This window comes from Serinus canaria, chromosome 3, assembly GCF_022539315.1.
Source record: "Serinus canaria isolate serCan28SL12 chromosome 3, serCan2020, whole genome shotgun sequence".
Classification (NCBI taxonomy): domain Eukaryota; kingdom Metazoa; phylum Chordata; class Aves; order Passeriformes; family Fringillidae; genus Serinus; species Serinus canaria.
In genome coordinates this window covers 15,324,646-15,349,677 of record NC_066316.1, presented here as the reverse complement: position 1 = coordinate 15,349,677, position 25,032 = coordinate 15,324,646, and the positions used below count along the sequence as shown (strand labels likewise).

At 43.1% G+C, this 25,032-nt stretch overlaps 1 protein-coding gene across 5 annotated transcripts in view; it reads left to right on the top strand.

Annotated features, from left to right (window-relative positions):
* SERTAD2 (SERTA domain containing 2) overlaps nucleotides 1–25,032 on the top strand; it is a 79,217-nt gene that overhangs the window by 15,807 nt on the left and 38,378 nt on the right. Inside the window, exon 2 of one of the 5 annotated variants that reach the window (XR_003945655.2) lies at nucleotides 19,321–21,063. The exons of the other annotated variants lie outside the window; for them this stretch is intronic. The gene's annotated coding sequence lies outside the window, so the exon portion shown is untranslated. Of the gene's footprint in view, nucleotides 1–19,320; nucleotides 21,064–25,032 lie in introns of those variants that run through there. 5 annotated transcript variants of the gene reach the window in all.

The following is a 25,032-nucleotide window of genomic DNA, read 5'->3' as shown; positions in this document are numbered from 1 at the left end:
CAGTTTTCTAATTTCAGGGAAACAAGAATCTTTGTGGTTATTCACTGAATTCAAATTGATTTTAGTCCTCTTGAATCCACATTTTGCTGAATATAACCTGGGAGAGGGAAATGGAGCTGCAGTTCCCCCAGAGTCTCTCCTGTATCATGAGAATGAAATCACAACTGTTCAACTCTCTTTTTCAAAGCAGTGCTGCGCACATCTCTGTGATTGTCCTTCACACCAAAAAACTTCCCAGCATTGATAACAGACAGACAAAACTGAAAGTCTGTCACAGTGAGAAACAGTGCTTTTTTTTTTTTTTTCCAAAGAGCAGTGTGCTTGTAGAAGGCAAGCGAAAATTATTCCCTAATGAAAAAGCAGTAAAATTGCTGAAGAGCACAGCTAAACAAAGGTCCAGCTGCAGTCTGAACGGAGACAGAGGCTAAACCTATTTGCAGTACATACAGAGTGCAGTATGAAATGTAGGTAACCAGCCCAAGGAATGTTACCACGCATAGATAATACATATATGTGTAGGTAATACATGCAATCAACCTTTTTGAACGCCTGTAGATTGCAAAGCACAGAATCCACGCAGGAGTTAAAAAAAAATCTAGCTGCAGAACATAATACCAAGGTCAACACAGAAACAGAGCATTTTTTTTCAAGAACACAAGAAGCATATCAAGGAATAGTGGATTAAAGAAGTTGTATGAGATACTGATACAGGTCCTGGCATTCCTAGAGTGTGGATGATCCATGCTGCATCCTGCTTTTCCCTGAGATATGAAGGAAAAGGTGAAGGTGTTAAAAGTAAGGGTTGATAATTCAATGTAGTGATCAACCAAATTATTAGCATGTGGTTCTGGTGTACAGAAATAAATGTTTTTTTGAACTGTTGTCTGTATACAGAAGGTCTAGATGAGGCCACCTTGAGAGTGTGGTTACATGGGGAAGGTACAGAGATGAGGAGGGTTCCAAAAGAGGAAATTGTGTCTAGACTTCAAAATGCCAGTTCTCAGTTTTGTTTTAGATGGTGATATCCTGTCTGGTATCTTTGAGGAGAAATAATTGAGAGGAAACAGTCAGTGACATGTAAGGGGGTGCTTTGTATCATTTCAGAGTAAAAGATCCTAAACTTTTATATTGAAAATTGTCACCAACCCTCAAAATTTGTCACACGAGAAAGGCAGCATGTATTTTATTGTCTCATAGAATATCAATTTAATACCACTGGCCAGCAGTAATGGAAAGTGTTCTTGTGAAGGCTGTCTGAAAAGTCTTGACTAACTTGCATGCTGTAGTCAGTGTGCCTTCTTCATAAATTTATATGTTAAAGGTTTAATATTTTAGTTTCTTTCATGTTTTAGCTGTCTTAGGGCTTGAGTGGTTATGCCAATTCTCAGCTTGGTGTTTTTATAGTTAACTTGATAAATATAAGTAAAATATAGAACATTGGACCTACAGAGTAAAGTTCACTGGTTTTGATAGTTCAAATTAAGTTTCCCCACTTTTGCATATTTTCTATGTGCACTGTACTTCTGATGTTGAGAGAGGGGGATCTCAAAATCAGTACTTCCCTAAACGAAGAGGAAAATAATTATTTATGTTGTTTGTGGTTAACCTATAGAGCAGTATTAATGGTCACTAAAACCTCTTCAGATAATTGACTCAATAGAAACATTTGAAAAATTATTTAAACTTGAAAGAAAAGTTCCATGGGAAGAGAGGACAAGCTGGAGTTAAAATCATCAAGAGGGTGAGTTGGTGTGTAGGTGAAGATCCTTTTGTAAATACATTCATGGGAAGTAAGAAGGCAGAGGAGTGTGTATTTAGGTGCTAAGGGGAAGAAGCCATTAAGTGGAACCAAAAATCTTCAGTACAGTTAATTCTTTCACCCAGGTGACAGTGGCAGTCCACACTTCAATGCAAATGCTGGAAACTTCACCTGAGGTGCCAATAATTGCTTTTTGTATTCCTCAAATTCAAATATGCTGGAGTGTTTTCCCAAGCAAAAATGACAGTGTAAGACGTAAAACTTGAAACGTAATCTTACAGCCATTGAGATAATTATATTTGTGCCATATACAAGTTGTGCTTGAAAAAAGGATTTGATGCCATTGAGTAATGTGTTCCTTTACAGAAAATAACGTAAATTAATAAAAAGTTAGGAGAAAATCACACAAGGTTGGAATTTTTTTTCCCCTCTGGACTATTAATGATTTAGAATATTTTGATACAGAAAATTCAATTAAGTAATTGTACTTATACCTGAGCCAGGGCTTTCATAGTTTTAGAAGTAGAAGGCAATGAAGTTTCTCTGAAAGCTTATATAGTCCTTGTAAAACTTGGCTATTTCTTCTGTTCTGTCAAGTATTTAAATTTCCACCTCAATCTTTTTAAGGATGGACAGGCATTAGGGTTTTTTAAAATTATTTGATTGTGTAAACTTCTTTGCAGGGATTTTAGGGATATCCTAAGCTTTTAATTATGTTTTCATCCATACTGTGATAGTTCTTACAAGAAAACTGGCAGTGTTTTCCTCTCTGTGCTACTCTATTTCACAGAGAAGATGAAGTGCCGTGGTTTTTTTTTCTGTCATTGTTTTTATTTCTGGTATCTCAGTGGAAAATAAAAGCCAGTCTCTTCTCCCCACATTTGTGTGTGCCCACAAGCAGACACGCGCGCACACTCTTTGCATGCATGCAAGCACACACAAGGAATTCTTGCTTGTGCACAGCCAAAAGAGGCTGGACCCAGCTGTCTTCAGCTCAGTGGAAATTGGCGCCGTCCCATCTCCAGTAAACAACAGCCTGACGTCAGCTCTCGCAGCGGTGATAGCAGCAGAACTTGAGAGATTTTTCAACTGGCCGAGCTGTTGAAAGGCTATCGCTGGGTTTGATAATCTCTGGCTGCACTTGAGAGGATTTGGTGCAAAGGTGGGGGGAGAAATGGTTGGTTAATGACAGAAGTAATAGAGCAATTCCTGATAACTTCATACGGGGTAGAGAGGTGATTTTAAGTCTTACACCAGAGGATATTTTGGTTCCCAGCTCATCAGCTGTGGTCGTTCTCTCCAGGTTCTGAAATCCTGGCTGCTCTGTAAAAATCACATTCGTGCCCTGTTGGAAGTTAGAGAACAATTGAAGTGCTGTAGAACAGTCAATCAAGCAGATGATGAAATTTGACTTTTCTAATGTGTTGAATTAAGCGCTTTTATTATGATTTCAATTCCTGATGTTTGCTTTATTCAGTTGTAGATGAGCTCAAACAATCCGAGCCTGGCAATGCTAAGATTTTTGCTGGTTTCTGTATATTCCATTTCTATTAGTAGGGTATAAGTCATTGAGGCCTCACATTGTGGCCACAACACCCAGAAAAGGTTTACTGAAAGATCTTTGGTTATTCATCATTATCAAATTAAGCTAGAATAAAGGGACCATTTTGTGGTACTGGTTTCAGATAGGGCCTTCAGAAAAGTACCTGTTTTCCTGAAAGCTCCTTGACTGCAAAGTTAGTGAAGACTGTTGCATTTCTGAAACAGAGCCACTATGACTTCAATTTAATTACAGCTGGTTCTCCTCATAACCCGACAGTTGAAAGAGACTTTTCTATTGTTCAGTACTACCGCTGAAAACACATTTCCATTATGAACTTAGAGTCCTCCTATGCCAAAATCAACAGTTAAAAATGAATGGTTTGCTCTGGTAACAGGAAAAACAAACATGAAAATCATTGTGTTGTGTGACAGAAAATCAGAATGTTAAAGTAAAAGAAGTTGATAAACCTACAAGAATAACTATCTGATGGGCTGTTCTTGAATCAAAGACACTTCCAAGCAAGTATTTCAAGGACATAAATAATAGTGCATCAACTTCTGCTTTGTTTCTTGTATAGCTGCTAAGAAAGCAAAAAGCTCATGTTCCATTTAGGTCCTGTCACCAGGGATTTAAGAGTTTTGTGAAACCCTGGAAAGGAATGTGAATATCTGCCAATATTAACATTTTCTAATGTACACATTTTTACATCTGCTTTTCGGGTACATTCAGACTAGGTTAATCATAAAGTCTGTCTTAGCAGGGAGGGACAAGAATGCAAGAGGGAAAGAAAAATTGGACTCTTTCTAGGACTATGTCTGCCCTATTAGCAGTTTTTGAGCGTTTTGGCCAAATCTGATGGGGATGCACAAGTCTCAAAAGTTCACAGCTTCTGTGAAAGTGGGCAAGAAAGCGAGGACCTGTCTGAGCTATACTTCTTGGTGAATTCATAGTCACTGAATATCTCATAACAGAACTGGGATTGCTGATCTTGCAGAGGGGAAGGAACGGGTGTGCAATGGGTCTTTACAAACCAGGCAAGTCCTGGATTTCTGTGAGTCTGACTGTCCTTGGAGACTCGTGTGGCTACTTGACATCCTGTCCCCAGAGGGGCTGGCATGTGGCGTGGCTTGACTGTGCTTGATTTAAGAGAAAAGCCCAGGACAATTTTAGACCAAAAGCCAAGCTGTCAGAAAGCTTGTGCTTGAGAGCTTGCAGTAGCAGAATAGTTGACAGCTCAGGTGAGGAATTTGTTCAAGAGAAGTTGGCTGGAGCAAAACTCTCAGACTTCCTACATTTCAGGACCAATGCACAACTCCAGTATCACAGCTTTGGCCCTGTGCAAACGTGAACTTGCCAGCATGTAGGAGAAGGGCAGACCTCTTTAGCTGTCCTTCCTAGGCAGGTGTGACACAGGCTGGGCACCATGACCTGTATACAAACTTGGGAACAGGTTGCCTTAGGTCTTTATGACCTCCTTCCTTCTCTATGGTGTTAGGCTCTGACACAGTGCCTTCCCTGCAGTCTGCCTCCTTTTCTGGGCTTGTGCCTTCAGAGGGAAAACCTGGACTTGTAGCCCTGTGAAATTTTTACAGTGGCTGTGGCTGAGCAGGGATCTCATCTTAGGTCACTTCAGCAGTACTGAGTACTTGTCACAGCCCTGAGCAGAACTTCCCCTTCCAAAAACCAAACCAGCAGCTCACAAGGGTAGTTAATCTCTCAGCTGCAGCCTCCCTGAAGATGATGTTAGACCATAATTGGGAGGAGACGTGCAGTAGGAAAGGTCCTTTATGTTGTTGTTTTGGTTTTTTTTTTCCCCTTGCCTTCTTTTACTGTCTCTAATCTCATTTAACCAGCCTGCTAGTGCTCTAAACAGGGAGATGATGTAATGGGAGAGGTCCATACACTTCTCTCTGCCTCCAAGTGGGTAACACTTGCATTTGCTGCCCAAGGTAAGAGTTAGCCAGATCTGCTCACACTAGCCTTGACCTAACCCAGAAGCCAGAGACATGTTGTAGCATCTTTCCTCTTGCTGGAAACCTGCAGAATGGCCTTTGGGATTCTCAGCCCTGCTTGTCTCTCCATGTAACAAGTCTACTGGATGGCTGTTGAGGTTGTGGTTCACTCTGTCTCATGAAAAGTTACATTTGGCTTTAGAGTGGCTAGGTATCCAATAATACAGATAGATTTATAGATTTTATAGATTTTATAGATTTTTAATAAGTTTAAAAGGATCTTGAATTTGCTTTTGGTTTCATGGAAAAAAACTGTAAAATGTCTCCCAAATAGGCTGGTTTGCTATCAAGATGTGATTTTGGAATGGCTTTGTCATGCATCTTGAAAGGAATTATCCTTCCCCAAAGATTCAGAAATACTTTGTGGTTAGCCCCTTGTTGCAAGGCTTCTAAAGAAATGATGCTGAGGGCATTCTTTTGCTCTTAGATGATTTTGGATCCTTGCAGGTTGATATTTTCAAGATTTTTGTTTAACATAAAGGGCTAAAAAATCGGAAAAAAAAGTAGTAAAACTGAAGTTCTTTTTTAGTGGCTTCTCAGTACTTGGAAATGTTACATGCTCCTGCCCTTGCTCCTTCTGTGCTCCTGAAATGTTACAACTTTTCTCAATAGTAAGGAATCATCATAAGGATGGCTCTTCCCCATGCTTGATCACAATGTGAGATGCAATGCACAAATAGCTCTGGGCAAGACTGAGGGAGGGAGGATTCTTACCAGCCTCAGCCACTGGAGCCTTGCAAGAGCTGCTCCCAAACCTGTTCTGTGTCTGTTACAGCACACACATTAGTGAGTTTAATGAGGCAGAGGGCAGTCCCCAGTAAATTTTGGGGATTTGGGGTTTTCTTGTTTAGGACACTTCAGAGAAAAATAACTTTGCAACTCACATTGCCTTATCTAAACTCAAAACCAGTAACATTTTCCAGGCATGGTTTCCTACCTTGGCCAGGTCCTCACATCTTAGTGGTATAATACATGGGTGTCCACCTGAAGAGACCAGCAAGAGCCAAAAGGAGGCAGGCACAGTGATCCTTTTTCACAGCTTAGAGATAGCCACCATAGCTTGCTCCTTCCTTTTTTTATCCTCTCTAATTATTTCTCCCTAGTGGGAAGGGAGTCCTTTGGAGCATGTGAGGCCTTTGCATTCTCCCTTGTTAGTGTCTCATTGAATGTGAGACCTGTCCCACCCAGAGGGATCCCAAAGTTCCCCGCAGACATTTCATCAGACTGGAAAGGTTCTCCTTCTTGTTTGGTCATTTTAAGGGTGGTGTCAAGCACAGGAAATTTACTGATTTCTTCTTGTTGGCAATGCCATGCAAGCCCATCATGGAGGAAGAAATCAAGAAAACCAGAGCAGAGGGTGGGGTAGACTGATGAGCAGGAGAATTTGGAGTTTTATGGATCTACACTGAGCAGAACAGGGATTTGTGTGCTATTTGGACAGTTGGCTAAAGTGCAGAGCCCTCTGTTCAGCTCCATGGTACTGCTGTTCCCTGTTGAGGCCCCCCAGTTTTACATGTGCAAATTCCTTGTGGATTTTTTGTCACCTGAAATAAAATAGCATGATTTTGGGGGGAAAAAAACACAAAAAACACATTAAAAAAACCAAAAAAACATGCCCCAACACACATTTAAAAAAAAGTTCTTGCAACTGAAATGTCTGTTTCTACCACTAAAGACAGTCAGTTTTCTCCTTACTACAATAACGTGTTGATTTGAAATGGCTGAGTGGCTTTAATTATAATAATGATTTCATTTTCCTTTTTGGTAGCAATAATAGTTAAGCCATGGCATGCCGACAAAGACAGCTTTGAACGAGCAGCAATGCTGCGAGGTGCCGACCTGCTCTCTCCCCCAGCCCCATCTCCCAACTCCTGACAAAGAAAACAAGTCGCTGCCTCTTCAAGACTTTTCTTGTCCTTTCTGTTCATGACAGGCGTAAGTGTTAGTAACATCTGCTGGCCCAAGCTCGCTTCCTCCTGCTGTGCCGGGCTCTGGCAGGGCCGTGCAGAGGAGCCAGGACCCTGTGCCAAGCACGGAGCGTGGCTTTGCCGAGCCAGCGGTGAACGCAGCGGAGCTGTGCCTGCAATCGCCGGGCACGGGCTCCGTGCACCTGGCAGGGTCTGCCCGGCTCCTCCTGCCTTCTCCGGCCCCAGCTCTCACAAGTAGAAGGCTTCTTGGCTTTTTCTCTTTGTGGATAATGAATGTTATTTTAAGTAAAATAGCCAAGGGGGATAAACAGATCAACATGTGAATCTGAAAACATCTTCTGTGAGCTTTGACTTAGAAAGTTACTATAAGTTAGACCTTACAGAGAATGCTTTTCTTTCACAATTTATTCTTTAACTTTCTGCCTTTCAACAATGTTCTGTGCTTCACTAGGCGGTGGGGTTTTTAGTGGTTTTTTCCCCTTTACTGTCACATTTCCTTGGTGGTGGCAGTATTTTCCAGAGCAACCTGAAGGGAAAGTGTATATATATATAATTTCACAGGGACATAGAATCTGTAAAGGCAGATGCAGACCCTGCTTTATTTTGTAATTGTTTGCTTCAGAGTTGGGTAGCTTTCCCTTTGGATAAAATGGACAAAAAGTATTTGGGTTTTGCTTTTTTAAAGCAAGGCATAGGGTTTATATTCCTGAGACTGGTTGGTTGAATACTTTTAATGTTTTTCATCAAATTAAAAAAATAATTAAAAGAATATGTGGAGATTTGGTCTATTTCATGTCATGTGTGGGGTCAATGGGGAAAATTATGTGCATCTAAGAGTAAAATTTATCTCAGACTTGTCAGCTCATAATAAGCAGTGATCTTGCTACTTGCTCTTAGGTTGGCAGTAATGTGATGCTGTGCTTCAGACAGGGAGTTCCTGAGACTATTTTATGTGTTGTTTCCTGATGTGAGAATTTTTGAAGACTCTTGTAATGATTTATCTGGATATTTTCTTCTAACAACATCGAAAAGCAGCCTGAAGTTACACTATCCTATACTTCAGTCAGCCTTATAGAATAATCCAGTTGTTTCTTCCTTCTGAGTACACCAAGAGTGTGTGTGGCAATGATCCTGGAGCCTGCAGGCAGCTGCAACAGAAAAGGACTTCCGTGGTTTTCTTTTGCTTTCTCTTCCTGTCCCCTCCATTTTCATATATGTTTTTGAGAAGGCTGAGTTTCTAAGACTACCTAGTGCAAGACCAGGGGAAAGTGAAACCGTGTTTTGGGGCTTGTTTTGTTCTTTTGGTTTTCATATAGTGTTCTATCAAAGGCGCTGTTCTTTAATATTAAAAACAACCCAGTAGATGGAAAAATTAAAGATGTCAGTCAATAAAAATTAAAATCTGAACTTTATCTGTAGGAAATACTAATGAGAAAGAAGCTAAGTATGTCTCCCCCTCAGCCCTGCCCCCTGCAAAATGCCAAGCATCATCGCTCTGCATCATTTAGAAGTAACTTTGTAGTACTTCTAAGTAGCTGAAAGTGAAAAGATGAGAAATCAGGTTGATGATACAGTTTCTTTTCAAATGCTTTCTCTAAATGTTTAATACTGTGTCCCTGAGGAAGTCCCATTATTAAAGCTGCGTGACTCTGAAATCACCTTGACTCTGCGGGGGCGATAGTTGAGAGTTCTGGGGATTTTCCTCATCTGACTCTCAGAGTTCCCTTTTGTTGTAAGGATTAAAAAGGCTTTTTGTGAAACGTGTCCCTCTCAGAGTTTGTATCATCTCCAGTCAAGCCAAATTGACAGGGGTGGCAGGAATTACCCCATGTACACTAGGCATAAACCAAATCATATTATTAACTGAGACTAAGGGTTGCTGTAAACTTCTCCCAAAGGATTTTGGGGCTTGTTCACAAATGCTGAAGAGAAGTTTTGGTGCTTTCCAGGCACCTTTCCCCCATGCAACATTAATAACACTAACAAAAATAACTCAAGAGTGCATACTTCTAATGGACTCAGTGACAGAGACCCTAACACACTTTGCCCTATGGATACTTGTAGAGGGGAACTGTTCCTCTCTCCTCTGCCACAGCCTGGTGCAGGGTAGGACATGGCAGCTGTGTGTCAGCATGTCAGCACACAAGGCATTGGCATGAAAAGTGGGAGAATTTCACTATGTCCTGTAGAAACGTTCAAGAACTTAACCCAAAACAGGAGCTGATGAAGACATGAGAGTTTAGCAGTTGGCTGGCTGGGAAGTTTCATTTCTCTGCAGAGTGCAGGCTGTTGGTTGTTGGCTGGTTTTTTCACTCCTGAGTTACAAAAGCTTTCTCGTTCTTTGCTTCAACTTTCCTTACTGCAGGTTTAGTTATAGAGCAGCCAGTGAGCCAAGGCATGGGGTGTGCAGAGTGAGGTGCAGGGTGCTCTGCTTTATCCTCTCCTCTATGGATAATGTGGTATCAGCTTTGAAAGTGGAGCTGTGTGTGTTGTGTAAGGGCGTGCATGTCTCCTCCAGTATCTGCTCAGAGCTGTGAGGCTGTGAGGTACCATGCAGCAGATCTGCACAGCAGCTTCCCTGGGGGTAGGCAGTCTGTGAGAGAGCAGAGCAGTGCTGCTACATCACTACTAGCTCTAGTATCTGCAGCACTTGGATCTTTCCCCGGGGCCTCTCCTTTGCGTATTAACCCAACCTGACCCTGCTTGCCTTGCAGGAACTGTCTAGATCACAGCTAAAGGGGGTATGGCTGTAGGCATGGAAGTGTAAGGTCTGACACTGATGGTATCAATGAGCAGGAAGCCTTATACTGCTCTATGTGTTCCTAATGAATGCTGAAGCCAAAATATTCATGCATTTCTTTTTTCATCTGTTACTGGTACAGCATGTTTAATAGTTTTTTGAAAACTGTGTGATGAAAAAGAAAGGCCAAAACCCCTTAACTAAGCCATTAACAAAGCATTCTTCTTAATCTGTGTGGACATAAATATGGTCAGCATACCCTTACAGGTTTCTGACTGGGTCATTCAGCCTTAAATTGAAGTGACCCCATTCTGGGGGGATCCAAGGAGCTCAAGCCTTGAATTTTTTTCTTGTCATGGTTGCTGAGGATTTTTATACTGTTAGCAAGACTTCTGGTGGGTGATATACCAAAAAGCTTGTAGTGGCACAAATTACCACTGAATTCAGTGAAGGGAAGCTCTGTGTGTAGAGGTTCCAAGGAGAAGAGGATGTCTTTGGATTTTTGTTATTTCAGCTTGAGCTTTGGTGTGCAGTTTGTCTAGTCCTTTGAGCTGCCACTCTCTGACAGTGAATTCACATTTCAGCTTTTTTTCAGTTGATTTGATGTTGCCTAACAGGTCGAATTTTTTACTTCGCTATGATCAGACAGTGCTGATGGGTTTAGGAGGGCTGATTTTGGGGTAAAACTCCAAGTGTAAAGTGACTTTTTGTGTTTAGGTATACATGAGCACAGAAATACTTTAAGTGACCTGTTCCTTCTAGAAGCACATGCTCTTCTCAAAGCTTTGGGCTTGGTTGGTTGTATATACCAAAACCACTTTCTCTTCTGTTTTCCTCTTTCTGTTCCAGAAACTGGTCAAAGATCTGCTTGATTTCAGGTTTTTTTTTAAATAAAATTTTTTAATGGACTGATTTCAGCAGTGATTTGAAAGGAGCCTGACATAGAAGTTAGGCATAAATGTCACAAAATTCAGCATCTGTGCATGATTTCAAATCTAAACCACGAAAAACTGAGATTTGCTTTCAGATTTGAAGACAACTTAAACTGCAAAGCAAGGCAAAAAGAAAGTCTGGTACTTCTAATGCTGCTGAAGTTCGTGCAGTTTTTGAAGCCACCAGCTTCTAAAACATGCTAATTGCTCCATGGAGACGATAATGTTTTTGGGATGTCAGCTGAACAGTTGGCATGGAATCTTGGCCCTGAAAAATCAGCTGCTACTGACTGTGATGGAGTCAGTGTCACCTGCTGACCCTTTTTTAAAAAGGGTTTAGGCATGGTGTCTAAAGGGGGTAGAAGATGTTTTCCTTCCCATAACAGAAGATATTGGTGTGTGACTACAGGAGTTGCCACTGCCCAGAGGCAAAGACTTGGGGTAATTAAGCAGGAGCACAGACACCTAAAGAGGGAGAGAATTTCCAATAACTAGACATAAAAATTAAACCAAACTGGTGATTCTAGTTTCAGGTAGTGACTGTACTGGTTTTGCAGGGCAGAGACAGTGTACACAGGGAGTGTTAGCTTATAGTGTTCGCAGTAGCTTTCCAAATACCACTCAGACAGCCACAATTGATTGGTTTTGTGCCTCTAATTTTGACTTCTTTTCATCAGTGGGAAAAACAGATTCCTCTAAGCCAAGGGGACCATACCCCACCATCTTGCAGTTGTAAATAGAGCTTGGTTCTCTCCAAACTTCACTGTGAGTTGTTGCAGCATGTGTGACTCATAGCCTAATGAAACAGTCTCAAAAAGAATACAATCTCAGCATTAGTTGTGTTTTCAGTAAGCATATCCAAGTGTTTTCTATCTCTTGGAGAGTCAGATATGTGGTTTTAAATCACCTGCCTGCCTGACATTAGATTGCCAAACCATCAGTGATATCTGTCATGAATGTGCAGGACTGGGTTGTCCTGTGAGCATGCTGGATGGCTGGTTTGGAAGGGGAAATTTCTGTCAAAAAGTACCTGCACTTAAATGTTAATTTGGCCTTCATTTCTTAGATGTGCATATCTGTATAAGTGTATGACAAAAACTAGCTATGGAAAGTAATCTTATGGTTCTCTGTGTGGGCATAATGGAGGAAGGAAGCTTTTTTATTATTATTTTATTTTTTAAATTTATTTTGCTTAGTTGAATAATGTAAGGAGGTTCAGCCCTGTGTTTTCAGTGAATAACTACCTGGTAGTGAAACGAAGTAATGAAAAAACATCCAGTTTTTGGGGATACTGTGCATGTAAAATAGAACATTTTTGCATACTGAGTAGGATGCTCGAAGGCATGTGTAGTCTTTGAGGCTTTTTTTGTTCCTTTTACATATGGGCCTTGGTGAAAAGTTAGTCCTGCTATAGGTGAAATTTCCATTTGTGATCCTCTTGCTTCTAACCTTGCTGAGCTCTCAGATATACTAACTTGTCCCTTTGAGTCTCTGAGTGTGGTGCAGAGCTGTTTATGCATCTCATGCTCCTGTTTCCTCACCAAAAGCCATCTGATGCCCACAGAGCTGTCTTTCCAGGCCAAGGTGCTCTTAAATAGAAGGCCTGATTTTGATTGTTTGGTACCTAGAGTTTTATGACCACATAAAATATGAGAGAATATTGGTAACTCCCAAGACTTTCATTCCTTTGAATTAGCTTGGGTTTGGATGTGTTTGCTTTATTTCTTGTCTATGTTATATCAACATCTATCTTATCTCTGCTGCTCTGCATTTGTCATTAGTATGCTATGCTAACACCCTTTTTTGGCTTCTGAAGCTGCCTTGTGTTGCTTTTGGGTTTACTTGTTTCTTCAGAGGGAAAAACTTTTTGATTAGTACTTAACCTATTCAGTAGCATAAGTGCTTTGCAGAATAATTTTTTATAAATTCCCCCTAAACAAGTATCTTCCAGTGGACTGGAATACAGGAGAGGGAGAGCAGGGGGTGTGTGGGATGGGAAGACAAATCAGGAGACCTGAGCTGAGTGCCCAGCCTGTAAACATTCCCTTTGCTCTCTTGCATTTGCTGTTTAATTCCTGAGGATTGCATTTCCTTTTCCCATTCCTCTGACATTTCTGTTTAGCTTGTAAGATGCCTGGCACAGGGCTGTGTGTCCAGACATGGATGTGTGTGCAGAGCCGAATCCCCATTAATCTCTGGGTTCAAGAGGAGGACAGCAGCAACAGCATTGCTGTCCTGGAGCTGTAGTGGTTGTATTCCCATCCTGAGAGCTCCTGTACTTGAGGCTGTTTGTCTCTAGGTAACTCCTCAGTGTAGGAACAAGAAAGTCACACTCCTCTGCAAGTTGCTGCAGCACATCCTAGGAGCATTGTGCCACATCCAGCCCTCTCCTTCCCAGGGCTCCCTGATCCCTTCAGCCCCCGTTACCCACACACCATCTGGGGGAGTCATGCTGGCTACCTGAGAGCCCCAAACTCCGTGAACCAGACCCACCTGGGTGATTCCTCTGTCTCTTCGGGGGGGGGGGGGTGGGTTTCGGGGATTTGCTGGCCTGTCTGCAGGTGTTAAAGGCTTCGCTATTTCACCTCTGTCTTGCTACATTTTCCCCTGAAAGTGGTGTAGCACTGCAGCTGCCTCTGGCTTGGGCTGGTCTTGCCTGAGTGCCGCTGTGAAGTCTCCGGGCCCTCGCCATCTCTGGGCGAGCTACCTCTGTCATAGTTATCTGCTGTAGCTACCTTACAGCTACAGGATGCTTTTTTTTCTTCCCTTCCTCCTGCATCCTTCTTACCTTTACTGGGTAGCTAGACGTAGGTGTTCTCTGGAGTGGGTGCTTTCCTCCGTTGCCTCGCTATCAAGTGCTCATCACATGATAGCAGACCTCACCCAGAGCCAGGCGGCTGCCGATCGCAGCGCCTCGTCAGCTGGCACCGCTCCCGACTCTCCGGAGCTGGCAAGTGTCCTCTTTTCTTTGAGCTCCGATAACGGGAGCAGATTAGCGGTGGGAGCAGCCGGAGCACTGCTTTATGGGGCTTTACTCCTGTATATCTCCGGTTTTCCACAAATCTTGCCAAGTGAGTTTCCTGATTGTGGGCTATGTCATTCGCTATGCTCCCCTTCCCTGCCCCCACCCATTTCCTGACATCACTTTAGAACCGGCTGTAGCGCTGGTCCGGTTCTGCTGGAGCACTCCACCCTGGACTTCCAAACGCAGTAAATCTTTCTGGCCGGGAGAGTCATACAGTGTGCGGAGCATGAAAAGCTACAAAGCTTTGTCAAGCTTAGGAAAGAAATCCTCAAAAAATGAGGGAGAGTATTGGAGTCCTTTATTTTTTCTTCTCTTCTCTCCCCTGGCCCCTGTACTCTGTTGCCTTCATTTGATGAGTTTGCTCTACCCTAAACAGAAATAAATAAACAAACAAAAACTTTAAATTTGTCTCTACTGCAGTCTCCTGCAGCAATTTTGAAATTATCTGGCATAAAGGAATAAGTAAAATACATTCTCATTTCCTTCAGTGGTCTCTTTGGTATGCCTTTCTAGACTATCACTATCATCATCTTTCAGAACACCATGGGTACTGTTTAGTTTATCAGTGCTTACACCATCTGGCCTCAGAGGTTGGAGTTGGTCATTCTGGAGCTAAAACTGACCAAAGCAAAGGTTTGCAGTGCTGTGATTATGAACAACCTCTTGGCAATTTTACTGCCATATGCCCTACTAAAAAAAGCTTTTTATTAATGAGGAAAGTATTGGAGTCCCCACTGGCATTATGACTAGATATTTTTCTGCTGGAGGTCCCTAGTATCCAAGATTTCCTCAAACTCCTGGCATTTGGGCTTGTCCCATTTGCTACTGATTCAAATCTCAAACAGCAAACACAGACCAGGTTTTGTACTTTTTTTGTCTTTTGTGTCAGCACTGGGAGTAAATGGACATGTCAGATTTTGAGCATTGCTTTTCCCAATGTCAAAAGTCAAAAGTCTTTCCACCTGCATAAATGGCGGAGGGATCAGATGGAATTAGGTGTGTTTATAACAGCATGCTCCTCTTCTAAAGAAAACTAATTTCTTTAAACAGTGGGCAATTGATGGAAATTTACAGCCCAGTATGTTTTGCTGCAGGATTAATTAGTGGTGTCCTGTAGGACAGCTGCAATTTGCTGCCCAAAAACACTGCTTGGGATCAAAGTGCCCTTCTTCCATATTGCCCATGAGCTATATATGGTGACCAGAACTTGGGTGTGAAATGTCTTCAAGCCCTTTTTTCCAGGTCAGTTGTCTGAGGCAAACACAGCCACCCCTTCTGCCTATCTCTGCCTCCTCGCCTTTAGCCACAGTTGAATTTTTGCTCACTTTGTATCAGTCTGGAGATATTTGCCATCATAGTGTAGTGTCAAAGCCCTGGAGAGAAACAATGTCTGGTGGAAATGATGTCTTGTGTGGACTGAAATCGCTATGATGAATACAATAGAAAGAGTGATACTTGCTGGTGAAAGTTTTTAGGGGAACCTGTCTGTTTCTTGCAGGAGACATCACAGTTCTGCTGGATGCTCCACCATCATGAGCAGGCAAATGCTCCTTTTCTTTTGCCTTGCTGAGGCTTTTGCACATTTTTTTTTTTAATCGGCTTCAGTCATCTCCTTTACGCTGGGTTAAATTGCAGCATGGCACTTGATCTGAATTATTTTTATTATGTCCTGTGGCAGAGCACAGTGCTCCATCACGAGCAGAGCATATTTGCATGACATCCCTAACAACTTTGTCTTTCATACTTTATTGTGACTCTCAGGTTACTCCCAGGGAAATTCCAGGGACTGGACATTGTGGGGTACAATGTCACAAATGCTCTAGGACCAGTTTGTGTCTACGGTGGTCAATTCCTGAGTGTCCTCCCCAGAAGTGACACACAGTGGGGATTTTTCTGCTGTCGGTGCTGATTACACTTGCAAATGATACTGACATGGGAGGAGCTCTGAGTTTTCTTCAGAACAGGATTAGAATTTAAAATCTTGACCAAGTGGAGAAATCACTTGGAAAAAATAAGAGGTTATTCAGAAAAGGACAATCACAAAGTTGTTAACTTAGGTGGGAATAATGGGCTGCCCAGACCCAGAATGGGAGATGGCTGGCTGAGCAGCAGTTCTGCAGAGGGGGGAATGGAGTTGATGGTGGATTCCAGGCTGACTGTGAGTCACCAGTCTCATACAGTTGTGAAAAAGGCAAGCTGAGGTTTATAACCAAGAGGGTACAGTGATCCTTCCAGTCAGCTCAGCTTGGTGAGGTCTCAGCTGGAGTCTTGAACCAATTTTCTGCTCACAGCCTTTAAAAACAGCAAAACAACTCAAAAGTGGGTCAAAAAAAAAAAAATAAAAAGGAGGAAAATAGCATGAAAGTATTGGGGTTGCTCAGTCCGTGGAAGAAAAAAGTGAGGGGATGGATGAACATGTTAGCACCTGTAAAATGTGGGAAAGAATAAGCTGTTTAGCATATATTTCAGGAAGAGGACTGTGTACTTGAGTCTTGTGGAAGCTTTGTGCAGAGCAGTCCCGGTGACAGGCTGTCACCAGAAATCCACGGGAGCCTCTTTTTAGCAAATGTATTTATCTGGAACTGTTTCTGTGGCAATGGCCCTTCCTTCTCTCCTGCTTTGTGATGGCCGAGCCTGAGAAACACATGGTGGGGAAGGGAGCCTGTGCTTCCCATTGCAGGAGAGCTGGCTCTGGCCCAGTGAGTCGAAGAGAGTGGGGCAGCTGCCGAGCTGACCTGCACCTCTGGTCAATGCCATCATAGCAAAGCTCACCCTGTGCCTTTGTGCTGAGGAGGCAGCGCCTTCGTATCCAGGTGGGACCCCACAAGTGCTTGGTCAGAGGTGTGCTCTGATGTCAGGCAATGAGATTTTTTGGCTGCTGTTGTAGGGAAGTTGAACATACACATTTGGCTTGCATGGAAGGGCCAGTCGTTTTTCTCTCTAAGGTTGGAGGAGAGGTGACCAGGGTGAAAGCAGGAATGCGGCTTTAGACTCACTGTGGGGCTTGGTGGTCCTGCAGGAGCGCCAGGTATCAGCTCTCAGGATGCGACAGATCCATCCTGACAGATGTCCCTTTAGCACCAGCAGCCAAAACATTGTGGTTGTGTTGTCCTGAGGGGTTTGTTCTCATCTTTTAGGGAGATTTCTGTCTTGGGATAGGCTTGCTCTCCTCCATCATGTAGCAGCTACCGCAGCAAAGCAATATTAGGAAGTAAGATTTTAGCTGTCTTCCATGTGATTAGTCCTGCTTGAGGGAGGGGGAAGGACCTCACACTCCCTATTAATCATTTCTTCTTCCCTCCTCCCATCTGCTCAGTGATTCTCTTGCTCTTGCATACACCACTAATGTTTGATCACTTTTATTTCTCTACGATTCTCTGACTCCCTTCCTGTCCTTGTTGGTTCTTTCTTGAATCTCTGCCCTCCTTGCTCCCACATTCTTGCAAAGATGCTACTCAATGACCTAATTTTCTTCCCTAGCTTCCTTTAAATAAAGAAAAAAAAAAAAAAAGAAATAAAGAAAAAATACTCTGAAGTTCCTTATTCCCTTCTCCATGGACATTTCGCCTTTTCCCAGCAGTCAGCACCTTCAGCCAGAGTTGTAGAGCATGTGCCTGCTTCCCTTCTCCTCCTCTTTGGGCCCTCCCCAGAGGGTGCAAGCCTGACTCCTCCTCCCCCTCCTTCTCTTCCAGCTGCTTTCACTAGCCTCCTAGCTCTTCTTGGCAGTGAGGAGCCTGGACATCTGTAGAAGCAGCTGGAAGCAAGATGGAGAGCCAATATCCTGCAGCTCATCAGATCTCTACAAACCTCAGCTCAGGAACAAACTGCTTAATTTGCTGGGTTTTTGTACTCTTTTAGTTCGCAGCGCACATCGCTCGTTCCTCACGATCCCAGCAAAGCTCCAGCTTTATTGATACATGGCATGGCATGGCTATAGCCTGTTGTTTTAGAAATCTTGTCACCAATCTGTAAATCAGAAGAAGAAGGCAAAGTTAAGCTTTGTCTCCACCTGGATCTTCAGCACTACCTGCCATTAGCATCATATGATTCCACTGACAGTATTTAATCCTGCTTCACTAAAATTTTACCTCTGTCAAACAAACAGCAGTACCACAAATTCATAGTCCTGAGAACACTGCAAAAGTGCTTTTTGCTGGTTCTCTGTCACTTCCCCACCTGGTTTACATCAAAACCTTCTTGCTGGGAAGGATAACTGGTCATACTCTGAAGGTGACAGTCATCCTTCCCTGTAAACACTGGAAGGCAGCGTTAAACTGAGCTCCGCAGGACTGAAGGAGCAAAACGAGGGGCAGGATCCCTGCTGCTGTTCCTGTGGAGGTGGGAGAAGCTGCGGGGGCTGGGAGCTGCAGCATTTTGCAGCAGGGTGTTCGGGGATGGGCCCCCGAAGGGAAGCTCGCGAGCCGCGTTGCTGTGAAAAGCCTCGCAGCATGTTACATGATGCAAGCTCCTTGGCAAGTGCTGTAATTGTGTCACTGAAATGGCTGAGCCACAATGCTCAGGGAAAGGTTTTTCCTGGTGAGCCTGCAAGCGCACTGTACTCTTCCCTGCTGCACGAGAGCAGTCTGGGAAGGCCAGGGATAACAGAGAGTGCTGAGAGAGCTCGTGTTTGGGGAAGGGTTCCTGTGCTCTGTATCAGGATTTGGAATGTGCCAGTTTGTGGCTGAGAGCATGTAACAAGAGATATAACTAGACAGATGCTTTAAAAATATTTTTCAAAGGACTTGGAAATGAGTGTGATGATTATGGACACCATTTTCATAAAGCTTTCAGCCCAGCATCCTGTTTTACTTTCACGACAAACTGCAGTTATGCACAAAAACAGCTACTGGAGTTTTTAATATCTTGCTCCCTCAGCAATAGCTGTTTGCTTTCAAATGCCATTATTTGCACCCAGAGCCGTTGGAGCACAGAGGTACAAAGTAAAGGGAATTGCTTTAGAAATCAGGCTTTAGGCTTGGTTTGGGGTCAGTCTTCAAACCACCAGCTCTGACATGGATGGGCAGTGCTTTGCAGCGTGGGTGCCCATAGGTACATGTGGGTACACAGAGCCTGCATGTGGTGTTGTCAGGTGTTTAGGTCCAGTGTAAACTAAATACCATTTGCAAGTAGCCCTAGTATGTCCTATATTTTTTTTTCTTCCCCTGTCTCTAAACCTTTGCTGTGCAACAGAGCTCTAATATTTTCCATTCCAAATTCAAGAGCTGGAGGGATTGCTAAAGCCAGGTATCAAGTTACAGGAGAAAGAGTGAAGACATTTGGTTGCAGCTTCATTGGCTCACACAGTGCATACACCCAAGCAAACATTTTCATGAGCCTCCATGTCTCTGTTAAAACTCTAAGGGAAGTCATCTTTTTTCCAGGTCTGTCCTTGGGAAAGACACTGTCTGCAAGGAAAGTTCCCTTCAATAGAGGTGTTTGAAGGCTGGAAACAGGAGGAAGGAAAAACCCCGTAACGATCAAAAAGCATCTCGTCCATAGTACAGGAAATGTTGTTCCTACTCATCTGAACTACCAAAATAAGGCAAACCAACAAGTTTCAACAATAACAATGTTCAAATTAAAAAAATCCTTTGAATGGGTAATGTGTGTAGCTTAAAATGTGACTCAGCCAGGAATTGTTACTATTTCTGGTACTGTTTTAGTTTTTAAACGTAGTCTACTTCAGATATTTGGCATGTCCTTGGTTGTGATAGGAGGCTGATTAGAGGTGGTGACTAAATATCCTTTATGGGCTGACTAATTCAAGCTTGGATCTTTTTTGCTGAAATTGAGATTTGATACTTTCCAGGTTAGACATGAACTCGAGTGAAGATTGCAGTGTGTAAAAGAAAGCCAAACCCCTGTATTCTTTTTTTTTTTTACCTTCTTGTTATCACCTCCTATCTAGCATTTCTTTTCTTATTGGGGTTTTCAAGACCATATTTTTTTTTTCCTCAGGCAGAACCTCTTCTCTGTGTTAGGTTGCTTTCTTCAAACCTTCAGCTGCTTCTGTTTGATTCTTAGAGTGGTGGTGTGTGTTTGACTGTTTCTTCTGTAGTCCCACCAGAAGAACCTTCTCACATCCTCTTTTCCTTTCCTATGCATTCTCTTGGTCTTTCCCCTGTGTGCTGGTTTTCCTTTTGCTGATCTCCATGTGTTAGTCGTTTTTGTTGCTCATTTGCACTTGCCTGGCTGGGAATGATCTGCAGCCAGCTCTTCTGTTTCTCCACCATGCCTTTCCTTTGGTAGAGCTGATGGGAAATGCCGTATTTCCCCCTTCCCTCCTCCCTCTGCCCTCTTCCTCTCCTGCTTCCTTTGCTTATACAGCTAAGTGAAAAGCGCGTAATAAAAAGGACTTCAGGTGAAAGAGGAGCAGAACAAACTCCAGTTATTTCCCTGTGTGTGTTTTCTACTGTCTGCCTGTTCCTGCAAGCAGGCACTCAGTTTTTGAAGCTGCATATTCTTGGGAATCAGTAGAGAGAATAATTTTGGACAGGGTGGTAGTGGACGACGTTTGATTTCCTTATTTAAGTGTGACTGTTATCCATATGCTGGAGACCACACGTGACTTACAGCACCCGCTCTCTGTGCTTCCTCAGTTTTTCTGCCCAACCTTCAGTTCGCATTTTGTTAGCTATCCTTGCAGTAAAAAGAAGTAGAAATTGTCTTCTTTCCCACTGAAAGTTTAGGTTAAAATTAAAACAGATACAGAGCTGCAGAAGCTCTGAGACTTGTCTCCTATAACCCAAAGGCTGCCTTTGGAGGCAGCCCTGGGGGCTTTTCAGAGAGCTGGAAAGGGGAAATTTCAGTGTTGTACACAAGGATTTTGCTTCTTGCTGCCCATGTGGCAGTTGTGAAGGTGTCCCTAAACTGTAGTAGTTGTCAGTGTGTGTTTGCTATACTGAGATACTCTGTAAAACCTAAATGCTGAGATCAGAGGGGAACCATAAATGAATCTGTATTTTCTGTCTTTATTTTTCCCAGTTTGATGGACAGTGATTTGTTGTGTGTGCTGCTTGTGTACCGTGTTGCATGAACAAAGAGAGTCCATGCAATGTGAAAGACACATACTGAATTAAAACTGTCAAGTTCTTCCCTTCCTGCCACTTTTCCAGGCAGGCTTTTTCCTGTGTGGGCTGTGTGTTGTTTGCGTGCTTCCGCTGCTGCTCAGTGGAACACACAGCACTTCTAGAGAACAGCCAAAACAAAATTAGGTGCTTTGTTGTTGCCCATATGCCCAAAACTAAGGGTAAGAAAAGACTCATCCCTTCTCATGGTGTGACTTGTGGGGATGGTCCTGTGCAGGGCCAGGAGTTGGACTTGACAATCCTTGTGAGTCCCTTCCAGCTCAAAAGATTCTGTGATTTTATCGCTCATCACAGAACTTCAGTGCAAGCAGTTGGAGTTTGAAGAAGTTGGGTGAGAACCTGAAGGGAGTCCAAGGTCTCCTTACATTTGTGTAATTCCTGGTGGGAGCAATGTGATGTAACACCGAGTAGAGTCACTGTGCTAATGTACCTTTGGACCTGGGCAAGAGGAAGAAAAGCTGTGAGACAGCTCTTGTCAGGAGCTTCTCCCTGCAGTCCTCCAGATTCCTGAAAGACAGGTCACATCCTACCAGTCATGAGAGATGCTGAGTGAGGATGTACAGCCTGTGCTCTGCAGATCTGCAGGCTGGGTAGGTCCTTTGAGCCTTTGCCTATGAACACAGGAAGGACACACTATGGAAGGTCCTTTATGCAGATGCCTTCAATGGATGAGGAAAAAGAAAGCCCAAGTTATCTGCCTCTTCTTCCATCTTGCCCTTACAAATGCCTCCCGTGGTTGCTAGCCCTTTCCTGGGAAGCACAATCCCCTTCCCTCTGAGGGTCTGTGGACTGGAGGCTTGCTCTGGGGCAGTCCAAAGAGGCAAATCACCTTTGAGAATAAGACAAGGATATTTATATAACACCTGCATGCCCTGCTGTGTACCCTGGTGCTCAGGAAAGGGTATTACTGCAGAGCTGTAACAGATGAAGCTCAAATGAGCAAAACCAGACGTCAAACATATTTTCTACCTATCCAAGCTGTCCCTTACTGTAACAGTGGCAGCAGGAGAAACTTTAAACCTTCTGCAAGTGAAAATGTAGCCCCAGACTTCGAATTGCTTGTTCAGCTGCTGTGTCAGATAGATGGAGTGGGATAGAAGCACACATCATCTTCTGTCAGTGTGGGAGGTTCCCATAGCAAGGTGGACAGGATGCTTAGGGTGGGACAGCTTGGAAAGGCTCCCCAGAGCTCAGTCCACATGAGCTGTTAGTCACTGCCTGTCCTTTACTCAGGCATGAGTTTCAGGCTGGGTGCTGTAGCTCACGGTCTGACCCCAGATGTGTGTTAATTATTTATTTTCCTCCACGTGCTGGCAGATGGTTGGAAGAAGAGGCTGCCAAGCATAGTGCATGCTTGAGGGCAGTGATTTTGAGACACGTCGTTGAGATTATCTGATGTTTCACATTTTCTGTAATTTAGTTTGTGTGTGTGTGAAGGGAGTATTTAAAACTTGCAGACAATAGTTTGCTGGGTTGCAGGGAATAAAACCCCTAATGAATAGTCCATTGTTTACATCCATCTGAGGCTGTTTCTTTGCTGAATTAGTGCCATGAAACATAGCTGCAACTCTGTTGTTTTTAACTCCCCTCTCCTTACCCATCCCCCCTTCCTATTCCTTATGGTTGCTAAATCCTGCTGCTATCTTCTCTACACAAGTTTCCAGGCTTCCTTCTTCCTCTTGATTTTCTTCTGCTTAAACCTCTTGTCCAAACTGGATCATCTTTTGCTTCTAGTGTGATACATTTTCCCATCCCTGGTCTCTTGGACTCACACTTCAGTCCTTATTATTTTTATCCAGATGAATGTGTAGAAAGAAAAAAAAAAAAAGCACCCAAACCATTTTCTGCCGTAATCAGGTCTAGATCTCCCTCATGCCATTGCCTTTCCCTCCCCACCTCCTTGCTTTGGAGCTCTTTCTGTGTCAATTTGCAGCTGTGTCTAGATATATAACTGTTTTATTTCATATTTGCCTGCAAGCCCTCTGCCCAGTTTCTAGTTCCTATTTTCCTCTCAATTCAGGGCTTCCCCCCTTACTCTGTCAGCTCCATGCTCTGATCTCTGTGCCTTCTTCTGGCAACCCCTACAATTTGAGGTAGCTCCTGTTCCCCTGTCTTCAAACAGATAAGTGGTCATCTGGCAAAGTTCTAAGCTTTTTTTTTTCCTGTGCTCTGATTTGTAGATGGCCTTTTTTTTTTTTTTTTTTTTTTTTTTTTTGTGTTGCTAATGATGCTGTGTAGCTGTTTACCTGATGATGCTGGAGTGATTGCTCAGACTGATGCATACCACACTCTGGAACTGTTTCTTTTCTTTCCAGCCCTGATTTATAGATAACTGAAAAAAGCAATTCTTGGCTGCCCTGTTTTGAAAACTATTACACCACAGAAAAACTCATTACATGAACACAGCACCTGATATAAAGAAGCTCTGTTTGGTTTTCTGGTTTCCCCTATGAAAAAAAAAGCTTCCCTTTATTATTGAAACAATAATTCCCCTCAAATTATATTTAAGGGATGTAGGCACCAAGGCTTGCCTGCTCTTCTAGGAGTTCCTGGATATTGGAACTGGGGAGTTTTTTGTAATCAATAGAGAGAATGGGGTATTTTGGAGAGGTTTTGTTTGTTTTCTGGATAGGCAGTCTGCACATGCCACATAATACAAACCCACCACATTTCTATTCGGCTTGTGTATACCAGACAAAATACTAGCAGAGGTATCTGCAATGAATTCCCTATGGATGAAGGTGTTGGGAGGGTTGGAAAACCCCAAAGATGTCAGGAAAGTAGGTACAGACCAACTGAGAGTCTCCTTTAATTAAAGGAGTGCTGTGCATTGAGCAAATCAAGTGCATTTGCTTCCCTTTTTTCCACAACCTCGGTGGGATGCCCTCTGGACTGCAACTTGAGGGCAACGCTGTAAATTTTGAAATACTGTTTGTTTGTGTAGGATGGTGCTGGTGTCCTTTTGGGTCAGCATAGCTGCTCTAAAATACGGCAAAATCATCAAGTGGCAAGCAAACCAATGATGCTTCAGCCCAATGCCAAAGAAAATCCTGCAAGAGAGAATTAGCTGTGAAAATTTACCCTGTTGCTACGGAACTCATTTGGTTGCATATATCATGTCAGAGTTAAATGACTGAGGAAATACTACAATTGGTAAATGAATATTTGTGCCAGTTACAGGACAGCTTATTCATGCATAAAACCTGAGACACCTGGCAATGGTGCTGGACAGGCTGTTTTTGAATGAATGTGCTTGTTGGAAGGCAGGAGAGGAGTGAAATGCCTTTGTGTCTTTAAAGTATTTCTTCTTTTGATGCCATATACTGTTAAGGAAACCAGATTTTGGGGACATGTTAGTTCTGTAAGCAGCAAACGTTTCTGCTTCCTACAGTGGGGATCCCTTCTCCTTCTTCCACTCCAGATTGATGTTAAGATCCTGAGGCTGTGGCACTGCTTTTGTTTTGGCCTCTTACTTCCTTCTAAAACACATGTTCAATACATATAATATGATCAATTCCTGACTTACAGTTTTCTCTTCTTCCCATCTGCATCACTAGACATTGCACATCCCTCCCAAACCAAACCTCTGTAGCCCAGAAATAGGGCACACTCCACCACCTGGACAACAGTCATGGCTTGCATCATCGCTTGGCGTGACGTTGGCGAGCACTCAGCAAGCAGGACTGGCTTCTTCAGGGAGCAGGATTTGAGAGCACCCTTTGTGATTCCTCCACATGGGCCTTGGGAGGTGATGGGGGAGAGTACTCTGTTTACACAGGGAAAAAATAAAGAATAGGTATTAGCTAACATGGTCAGCGCACAGATTTTCTACTGGTTGGCTTGGATGATTTATAGTGGTATACAGAGCTTTGTCGCCTTAAAACTGACTTGTTCCACTGCTGGCCAGAGGTCAGCCCGTTGGCCTGTAAAAAATGAATTGTCGATGTCTGTGGCTTTTCCTGGTGGCCACAATCCTGGGGCTGTTGTCAGTCCTGCTGTTGAGCT